We start from the raw sequence: 12785 nt of genomic DNA, 5'->3' as shown, positions 1-12785 counted from the left end.
TCCACACCAGGAGCCAGTCCCCCGCATGCTCATAGGGGCCGCCGCCACAGCAACCGCACAACTCCCAGGCAGCAACGGGGCCACCCCGCAGCCATGAAGCTGCAGTGCTGGACCCCGCGCCACCCAAACAGCAGCGGTCGCCATGACAACAGCCCCCAGACCAAACAGGCAGGGCCCCCAGCGTGCTGGATCCCCATAAGGAAAACACTGGAGTTAGAACCAGAAGATGACTAACCTTAAGAAGCAGTAAGAAATAAGAGCAACAATAAAAGAAAATATGCATATATACATAGAGGGATTTCACAATAATGTATTAAAAATAAGAAATCTAATAAAACATTTAAAAAATAAATTAATTAATAAATGAAGTAAATTAAGATAAGTAAATAAAATAAAATAAAATTCAGTTAAATGCTAAGCTAAAAAGGTGTGTCTTGAGCCTCTTCTTAAAAACATCAACAGTCTCCGCGGCCCTGAGGCTCTCTGGCAGGCTGGTCCACAGTCCAGGACCAGAACAGTGGAAAGAGGTCTCACCGTATGTCTTAGTTCTGACTTTAGGAACCACTAAAAGGCCAGTACCAGAGGACCTCAGGGTCCGCGAAGGCTCATAATTAAAAAGAAGGTCGGATAAATAAGAAGGCCCAAGACCATTAAGGCATTTATAAACAAGTAAAAGAATCTTAAAATCAATCCTGAAACGCACAGGAAGCCAATGCAGCGATTTTAAAACTGGTGCAACTTGTTCCCGCCCTCTGGACCTCGTCAGAACTCGTGCCGCTGAATTCTGTAGTAATTGTAGGCTGGAAAGAGACTTTTTAGGAAGACCAGAGAGCAGGGCGTTACAGTGATCTAATCTACTGGAAATAAAAGCATCAGCACCTCTGTGCTGGCAAGAAAGAGATATGGGCGACTCTGGCAATATTGACACATTCTATACTATCACACTCTATTAACACATAATATACGATGACTTTTTTACACATACAATACGATATCGTGACACGATAGTATGACACTTTATCGACACATAATATACAATGACTTTTTCACACATACAATACTGTGTCGTGACACATACTATATTAAGACACTTTATTGACAAATACAATACTATGACTTTTTAACACATACAATACTGTGTGGTGACACATACTATACTATGACACTTTGACACATACTATACTATGACACTTTATATACGCATAATATATATACAATGACTTTTCCACACCTGCAATACTGTGTATACACATACTATTCTGAGACTTTATTAATATTATACTATGACTTTTTCACAAACACAATACGGTATCGTGAGACATACGATTTTATGACTTTTTTATAAGAACAATCCTGTGTCGTGACACATACTATACTATTACTTTTCATGACACATACTATACTATGACATTTTCACACATACAATACAGTATCATGACACATAGTATAAAATGACACTTTGACACTTAATTGACATAGTATAATATGACACTTTATTGACACTTAAATTACTATGACTTTTTCACACATACCACACTATGACACTTTATTGACACATACTATACTATGATGTTTTATGACACTTACTATACTATGACTTTTTCACACATACAATACTGTGTCGTTACACATACCACACTATGACACTTTATTGACACATACTATACTATGATGTTTTATGACACTTACTATACTATGACTTTTTCACACATACAATACTGTGTCGTTACACATACGATACTATGACACTTGTTTGACACATACTATACGATTACTTTTTTTCACATACGGTAACGTGACAAGTACTATACTATGATACTTTATTGATACATACTATAACAATTTATTTACACATACTATACTATGACTTTTTATGCCACATACTATACTATCACTTTTTCACACATACAATACGGTATTGTGACACCTTCTATACTATGACACTTTTACACTTAAAATACGATGACTTTTTCACACATACAATACTGTGTCGTTACACATATGATACAATGACACTTGTTTGACACATACTATACGATTACTTTTTTTCACATACGGTATCGTGACAAGTACTATACTATGATACTTTATTGATACATACTATAACAATTTATTTACACATACTATACTATGACTTTTTATGCCACATACTATATACAATACTGTGAGGTGACACATACTATACTGTGACACTCCATTGACACATACTATAGCATGGCATTTTCACAAATACAATACTGTGTCGTGACACATCCTATACTATGACTTTTTATGACACATACACTGATTTTTTTTACACATACAATACTGTCGAGACACATACGATACTATGACATTTTCCACATACAATTACTTTTTTATACATACAATATTGTGTCGTGACACATACCATACTATGACACTTTGACACATACTATACTATGACACTTAATAGACACATACTGTACGATGAGACTTTTTTTATGACACTTAATATCCTATGACTTTTTCACACATACAATACTGTGTCATTACACCTACTATACTATGACACTTTATTGACACATTATAATCTAACTTCTTCACACATACAATATTGTGTCTTGACATACTATACGATGAGACTTTATTGACACATACTATACTATGACTTTATTGACACAAACAATACTATGACTTTTTCATACATACAATACTGTCGTGACACATACCATACTATGACACTTTATTGACACATACTATAGTATGTGTCAATAAAGCTATACATTTATCACATACAAAACAAATACTTTTTTATACATATAGTACTCGTTTCATGACATGTACTAAATCATGTCTTATTTACACATACAATACTGTGTCTTGACACATACTATACTATAACACTTTATTGAGACATACTATACTATGACTTTTTCATACATACAATACTGTCGTGATACATACTATACTGTGACACTTTGAGACATACTATGCTATGACTTTTCCACACAGAAAATACTGTGTCGTGACATATACTATACTATGAGACTATATTGACACATACTATACTATGACACTTTAACACATACTATATTAAGACACTTTATTGACACCTACTATACTGTGATACTTTATTCACACATACTATACCATGACACTTTATTGATACATACAATACGATGACTTTTTTACACATACAATACGGTATCGTGACACATACTATACTATGACACTTTATTGACACACACTATACTATGACTTTTAATGCCACATACTATACTATGACTGTTTATGCCACATACTATACTATGACTTTTTCACACATACAATACTGTGTCGTGACACATACTATATTATGACACTTTATTAACAGATACTATACTATGACTTTTAAAGCCAAATACAATACTATGACTATTTTACACATACAATACTTTGTCGTGACACATACTATAATATGACACTTTATAGACACATACTAAACTATCACAATTTATTGACATATACTATACTATGATTGTTTATGCCACATACTATACTATGACTTTTTCACACATGCAATACTGTGTGGTGGCACATACTATACTATGACACTTTCTTGACAAATACTATACTATTACACTTTATTGACACACACTATACGATGACTTTTTTCACATATGATACAATTACTTTTTTAAACATACAATACTGTGTCGTGACACGCACTCTAACCATGTCTCATTAACACATACAATACTATGACGTTTTCACACATACAATACTGTGTCGTGACACATACCAAACTATTACACTTCATTGACACATATTATACTATGACACTTTTTTGACAGGTACTATATTAAGACACTTTATTGACAAATACAATACTATGACTTTTTAACACATACAATACTGTGTCATGACACGAATTAAACCATGTCTTATTGACAGATACAATACTGTGTTGTGACACATACTATTCTATGACACTTTATTGACACATATTATATTCTGACACTTCATTGACACATACAATCCTATGAATTTTTCAAACATACAATACTGTGTCATGACACGAATTAAACCATGTCTTATTGACAGATACAATACTGTGTTGTGACACATACTATACGATGACACTTTCTTGACAGATACTATACTATGACACTTCATTGACACACTATTATGACACTCATTTGACATAAAATATGTTGTGACACTTCATTGACACAATCAATACAATGACTTTTTCACACATACTATACTATGACACTTTGACACATAGTTAACGATGACACTTTATTGATACATACAATACTATGACGTTTTCACACATACAATACTGTGTCGTGACACATACTATACTATTACTTTTTATGACACATACTATACTATGACACTTTGACACATACTATACTATGACACTTTATTTACGCATAATATATATACAATGACTTTTCCACACCTGCAATACTGTGTATACACATACTATTCTGAGACTTTATTAATATTATACTATGACTTTTTCACAAACACAATACGGTATCGTGAGACATACGATTTTATGACTTTTTTATAAGAACAATCCTGTGTCGTGACACATACTATACTATTACTTTTCATGACACATACTATACTATGACATTTTCACACATACAATACAGTATCATGACACATAGTATAAAATGACACTTTGACACATACTATACTTTGACACTTAATTGACATAGTATAATATGACACTTTATTGACACTTAAATTACTATGACTTTTTCACACATACCACACTATGACACTTTATTGACACATACTATACTATGATGTTTTATGACACTTACTATACTATGACTTTTTCACACATACAATACTGTGTCGTTACACATACGATACTATGACACTTGTTTGACACATACTATACGATTACTTTTTTTCACATACGGTATCGTGACACGTACTATACTATGATACTTTATTGATACATACTATAACAATTTATTTACACATCCTATACTATGACTTTTTATGACACATACACTGATTTTTTTCACACATACAATACTGTCGAGACACATACGATACTATGACATTTTCCACATACAATTACTTTTTTATACATACAATATTGTGTCGTGACACATACCATACTATGACACTTTGACACATACTATACTATGACACTTAATAGACACATACTGTACGATGAGACTTTTTTTATGACACTTAATATCCTATGACTTTTTCACTCATACAATACTGTGTCATTACACCTACTATACTATGACACTTTATTGACACATTATAATCTAACTTCTTCACACATACAATATTGTGTCTTGACATACTATACTATGACACTTTATTGACACATACTATACGATGAGACTTTATTGACACATACTATACTATGACTTTTTTGACACAAACAATACTATGACTTTTTCATACATACAATACTGTCGTGACACATACCATACTATGACACTTTATTGACACATACTATAGTATGTGTCAATAAAGCTATACATTTATCACATACAAAACAAATACTTTTTTATACATATAGTACTCGTTTCATGACATGTACTAAATCATGTCTTATTTACACATACAATACTGTGTCTTGACACATACTATACTATAACACTTTATTGAGACATACTATACTATGACTTTTTCACACATACAATACTGTCGTGATACATACTATACTGTGACACTTTGAGACATACTATACTATGACTTTTCCACACTGAAAATACTGTGTCGTGACATATACTATACTATGACACTTTATTGACACATACTATACAATGACTTTTTATGACACTAACTATACTATAAAATTTTTATAAATACAATACTGTGTCGTGACACGGTATTGTATTTAACACTTTGACACATACTATACTATGACTTTTTATGACACATACTATGCTATTACTTTCACACAGACAATACTGTGTCATGACACATACTATGCACAATACTGTGTTGTGATACATACTATACGATGACTTTTTGATACATACAAAACTGTGTCGTGACACAGTATACAGTATACACAGTATGACATTTTTACACATGCAATACTCTGTTGTGACACATCCTGCATACTACCATCCAAACCAGGAACAACGTCCTGCATACTACCATTCAGGCCAGGATAAACGTCCTGAATACTACCATCCAGACCAGGAACAATGTCCTGGATGCTAACATCCAGACCATGAACAACGTTCTGGATACTACTATCAACAATAGGAATGAGGTTCTACATAGTACCATGCAGAACATGAACAACATTCAGGATACTACCATTCAGAACAGGAACTAGGTCCTGGAAACTACAATCATAAAACAGGAACAATGTCCAAAAACTGCCATCCAGAAAAGGAACATCCTCGGGTCTACCATTCAGAAAAGGAACAACATTCTGGATATAATCATCCACAACAGATAAGACGTCCTGGTTACCACTATCCAGAACACAACTTCCTGGATACTACCATCCAGAAAAGGAACAAAATCCTGGATACTTCCATCTAGGCCAGGAAAAACATCCTGGATACAATCATCCACAACAGACAAGACATCCTGGTTACTACTATCCAGAACACAAACAACTTCCTGGATACTACCATCAAGGGCAAGAACAACATCCTGGATACTACCATCCAGTACAGGAACAAAGTCCTGTATACTGTATACTGCCATTCAGAAAGGGAAAAACATGCTGGATACCAAAATCCAGAAAAGGAACAAGATCCGGGATACAATCATCCACATCATGAATGACGTCCTGGTTACGACCATCCAGAACACGAATAACGTCCTGGATACTCCGACTCAGTCCAGGAACAACATTCGGGATGAAACCATCCAGAACAGGAAGGAGGTTCTACAAACTACCATCCAGACCAGGAAAAACGTCCTGAATACTACCATCCAGAACAGGAACAACATTCAGGATACTACCATCCAGACCAGGAATGACATACTGGATACCACCATCCAGAAAAGGAAAAACATTCTGGATACTATCATCCAGACCAGGAATGACATACTGGATACCACCATCCAGAAAAGGAAAAACATTCTGGATACTATCATCCAGACCAGGAATGACATACTGGATACTACCATCCAGAACAGGAACAATGTCCTCCATACTACCATGCTGACCGGGGACAATGTTCAGGATACTAATATCCAGAACAGGAACAACATTTGGGATGCTACCATCTAAAAAAAAGTAACGACATTTTTGACACTGCAATCCAGTTCAGAAATGAAGTCTTGGAAACCACCATCAAGAACAGAGATAACTTCTTGGAAATTACAGTTCCGACCAGGAACAACGTCCTGGATACTTCCTTCCAAACCAGGTAAAACGTCCTGCACACTACCATCCAGACCCGGAAAAACGTCCTGGAAACTGCCATCCAGACCAGGAACAACGTCCAGGGACAAAGTTTGGGATACGAGAATTCAGACCAGGAACTATGTCCTGCATAAAATCCTCCAGAACATGAACAAGTTCCTGGATACTACCATCCAGAACAAGTTCTACATATTTCCTGGATACCACCATCCAGAACAGGAACAACGTCCGGGATACTACCAACAATGCCAGGAACAACATCCTGGATGGTAAACTCCAGAAAAGGAACTACGTCTTGCATACTACCATCCAGACCAGGAAAAACGTCCTGAATACGACCACCCAGACCAGGAACAACGTCCTGGATACTACCATTCAGACCAGGAGCGACGTCCTACATACCACCATCCACGCCAGGGACAAAGTTTTGGATACGAGCATTAAGACCAGGAACTATGTCCTAGATAAAATCCTCCAGAACATGAACAAGTTCCTGGATACTTCCATCCAGAACAGGAACAAAATCCTGGATAATTGTATACAGACCAGGAAAAATGTCCTGGATACTACAATCCAAAAAAGGAACAACGTCCTGCATACTACTATCCAGACCTGGAAAAACGTCCTGGATACTACCATCCAGACCAGGAAAAGCTTCCTGAATACTACCACCCAGAACAGAAACAACGTCCTGGATACTACCATCCAGACCAGGAACGACGTCCTAGATACTACCATCCACACCAGTGACAAAGTTTGGGATACGAGCATTCAGACCAGGAACTATGTCCTGGATAAAATCCTCCAGAACATGAACAAGTTACTGGATACTTCCATCCAGAACAGGAACAAAATCCTGGATAATTGTATACAGACCAGGAAAAACGTCCTGCATACTACCATCCAGACCAGGATCAGCGTTCATTGAACAGGAACAACGTCCTCAATTTGACCATCCAGAACAGGAACAATGTCCTACATACTACCATCCTAACCAGGGACAATGTTCTGAATACTAACATCCAGAAAATGGACAACGTCCTGCATACTACCATCCAGACCAGGACAACATCCTCAAAACTACCATCCAGAACAGGAAAAACGTCCTGGATACTACCATCCAGACAAGGATCAACGTTCATTGAGACAACCATCCAGACCAGAAACAAGTAACAACATCCTGGATACTATTATCCAGAACAGGGACAATGTCCTGCATACTACCATCAAGTCCAGGAGCAACATCCTGAATAATACCATCTAGACCTGAAAACACGTCCTGGATACTATGAACCAGACCAAGAAAAACGTCCTGGATACAATCATCAACAACAGGAAAGACGTCCTGGTTACCACCATCGAGAACACAAACACGTTCCCGGATACTTTCATCCACACAAGGAACAACTTCCTGGATACTACCATCCAGGCCAGGAATAACGTCCTGGATACTACCATCCAGACCAGGAACAACGTCCTGGATACAACCATCCAGACCAGGAACAACGTCCTGGATACAACCATCCAGACCAAGAACAGCACCCTGGATACTTTCATCTCCACCAGGAAAAAACGTCCTGGGTAATATCATCCAGACCAGGAACGAGGTCCAACATATTACCGTCCAGAACTGGAACAACATTTTGGATGGTACCATCCAGAACAGGAACAACATTCTTGACACTACCATCCAGAACAGGAACAACGTCCTGGATAAATGCATCCAGACAAGGAATAACGTCCCGTATGCTATCATCCAAACCCGGAGCGAGAGTCTATAAACTACCATCCATAACATGAACAAAATTTGGGATGCTACCATCCAGACCAGGAACGAGGTTCTACATATCACCATCGAGAAAAGGAACAACATTTTTGACACTACAATCCATAACCGGAATGACGTCTTGGAGACCACAATCAAGAACAGGAACAACTTCCAGGAAATTAGCATCCAGGCAGGGAACAACGTCCTTCATACTACCATCCAGACGAGGAACAACGTCCTCGATACTACCATCCAGAACAAAAACAATGTCCTTCATACTACCATCCACACAAGTAACAACATCCTGGATACTACTATCCAGAACAGGGACAACGTCCTTGATACTACCATCCAGAACAAGAACAACATTCTTGATTACCACCATCAAGACTAGGAACGATGCCCTGGATACTACCACCCAGAGCACTTACAACGTCCTTGATACTACCATCCAGAACAGGAACAACATTCTTGACAGTACGATCCAGAACAGGAACGACGTCCTGGATACTACGATCCAGACTAGGATCAACATCCTGGATACTACCATTCAGACAGGAAACAACTTCCCGGATATTACCATCAAGGCCAGGAACACTGTCCTTCATACTACCATCCAGAACAGGAACAACACCCTGGATACTTCCATCCAGACCAGGAAAAACGTCCTGGATACTACCATTCAGACCAGGAGCGACGTTCTGAATACTAACATCCAGACCAGTAACAGCATTCTGGATACTAGCATCTAGAACAGGAACAACGTCATGGATACAACGATCCAGAACAGGAACAACATCCTGGATACTGGCATCCAGAACAGGAACATCATCCTGGATACTACAATCCCGATCAGGAACAAAGTCCCTTGATACTACCATCCAGACCATGAACAATGTCCTGCATACTACAATCCTGACCAGGAAAAACGTTATACATACTACCATCCAGAACAGGATCAACATTCGGGAAACTACAATCCAACACAGGAACAACATTCTTGACAGTACCATCCAGAACAGGAACGACATCCTGGACACTGCCATCCACACTAGGAACAACATTCTGGCTACTATCATCCAGACCGGAAAGAAAGTCATGGATACCATCATGTATGCCAGGAACTGCATCCTGGATACTACCATGCAGACCAAAAACAATGTCTTGGACACTACCATCCAGACTGGGAACATCTTCCTGGATAGTACCATCCAGACCAGATGGGGTCTTTGCCTGGGGGTGACTGTCGGTTGCCCTGGTCTTTGGGTTCTCCTGGCCTGCCTCTAGCCGTGGGTGGACAGGGTCACATTGGCATGATCACTCTTCTCTGAACACGTTCCACTCTGAATGTTCTGCATGTGTCACAGTCACTGAGTCATCCAGCAAGTTTATTCATTACCAGCAGGTAGCTCTCTTTCTGTCTTTCTGATTCAACTTGCTAGTTTTTGGACCCCCTGACAGTCAATGGTTTTGTTCTCCACAGGGACCATGAATCTAGAGTTGGCTTGAGTGGGTATATATATATTTATGTGCGTGGGTGTGTATGTGTATATATATATATATATATGCATGTATGTATGTATGTATGTATGTATGTGTGTATATATATATATATATATATATATATATATATATATATATATATATATATATATATATATATATATATATATATATATATATATGTATGTATGTCTGTGTGTATATATATATGTATATGTATATGTACGTATGTATATGTATGTATGTATGTATGTATGTGACATCAAATGCACAGATGTATGTATGTATCTGGCTGGTCACCAAGAACGGAGTTCAAGATATCAAAGTATGGGTTCTTTCTGGGCCGCCCATTGCTGCTTCGTCCCAGCTCACTCTTCTGGTCCCTGAAATCTTTTTTAAGTTTTTTTTAATTTATTAACCAGTTGAGTGATGCTACGCTCATATCCAGCAGCAGACATCTCCCGTTGCAAAATCTCGAACACAGGCTTTGTCCGATTGGCGTCATCCAGATTTTACTGTACTTCTGTGGATGACCACAGAGCAAGAAAGCACAGGATCTCCTCCTCGGACCAATTCTGCTTTTTGGTATCCTTTTCTTCGTTTGTATGTAGATGTTGGTCCAGGTTTTGACGCTCTTATTTTGGCCAGGTAACCCTGCCCCGAGCTGAACAACGTGAAGCAGTTCTTAACTCTGGCCCAGCAAAGAGATGGTGCCAGGATAGAACCAGTTTTGAGAACCAAGAGCCAGAGCTTAGGCGGTCAAAAACCACAGAACCAGTGCAAAGTCTGGCTCTGGCTCCGAACCAGCTCTGGAACCAGCTTGGTCGAAAAGCCCTAAAAGAGTACTATGGGAGGAAGGCCCTTTAGCTATCAGGCTCCTCTCTTATGGAACCAGCTCCCACCGTGGGTTCTGGAGGCAGACTCCCTCCACACCTTTAAGATCGAGCTGAAAAACTTCCTTTTTCATGATTCATATAGTTAGGATATGAGCATCTCCTGAGTTGGAGTCTGCATGTATGGAACCCAACTATCCAGGTTATGCTCATTGCTCTTATAGTTATGGGTAGTCTAGTCAACCATTACTTATGTAGCAATAGGGATGTTACCTGATGCACTGAGAAGTACCTCGCTCTATTTCTCTAATGTATAAATATATGACAATATTGCCGTCTCTTACTTGTTTCTCGTTTTTTCCGCAGGTCTTCCTGAATAAGTGCAGTTGTACATGTTGATCTGTCTTTCCTGTCCTCTCCACCCCAACCAGTCGAGGCAGATGGCTGCCCTGCCTGAGCTGAGTTCTGCTGGAGGTTTTCTTCCTGTTAAAGGGGAGTTTTTTCCTTCCCACTGTCGCCTCTTGCAGCTCAGGATGGAGGATTGGATCAAAGTCATTATTCGATACAATCAGTTGGTTTCTATTATAGGATATGTATGAACTGGATTAAAATAATGTGTATGTAAAGTGCCCTGTGACAACATTGTTGTGAAGTGGCGCTATACAAATAAAGCTGAATTGAATTGAAAATGTACGTATGTATGTGTGAGGGTATGCATGTAAGTGTCATGGAATGTATGCATGTATGTACGTATGTATGTGTGTTATTAGCACTGAGCATGCGTCAAGGCTGAACCGTTCAGGTGATGCCAATCCCAAAACAAACCGTAGAGAATGGTGGTAAAAACTGTGCTTAAACTATCTATTATTTTACTTTAATCAAAGTTTGCTGAGTATTATAGTGACTGTTTGACTGATTTGAATACTCATTTGTGGCATGCCTCCAAAGATAGTATGATCGCAAACAAAACCAGGGGAAGCTACGCTTGCTGAACAGGTAACCATGACTGAGATGGCAGATTTAAGTATCAACTCGGAAGAATTGTCTGTCTTGATTCAAACCATTATACGAGAAGAAATTAATGCAGTGGTGGATAAATTTCAACCACAGCTGGATATTCTCAAGACGGACTTAATTGAGTGCACTGATAAAGTTACTGATTTGGAGAAGTCGGTGAGTTGTATGAAGATGCAAATTTATGATTTGGAGAAAACTGATATACTTCTTCACAAGGAGAACGAAGAGTTGAAAGATAAAGCTGACCGTTTGGAGAATCTTAATCGGAAATATAACCTCCGTATTCATGGCCTGACTACAGACATTGAGAAAGGGAAAACAACAAGTTACGTGTCATCCT

The sequence above is a fragment of the Telmatherina bonti genome (genome assembly GCF_933228915.1).
Source record: "Telmatherina bonti genome assembly, chromosome: 24".
Classification (NCBI taxonomy): Eukaryota; Metazoa; Chordata; class Actinopteri; order Atheriniformes; family Telmatherinidae; genus Telmatherina; species Telmatherina bonti.
Note: the sequence above shows the minus strand (reverse complement) of the source record.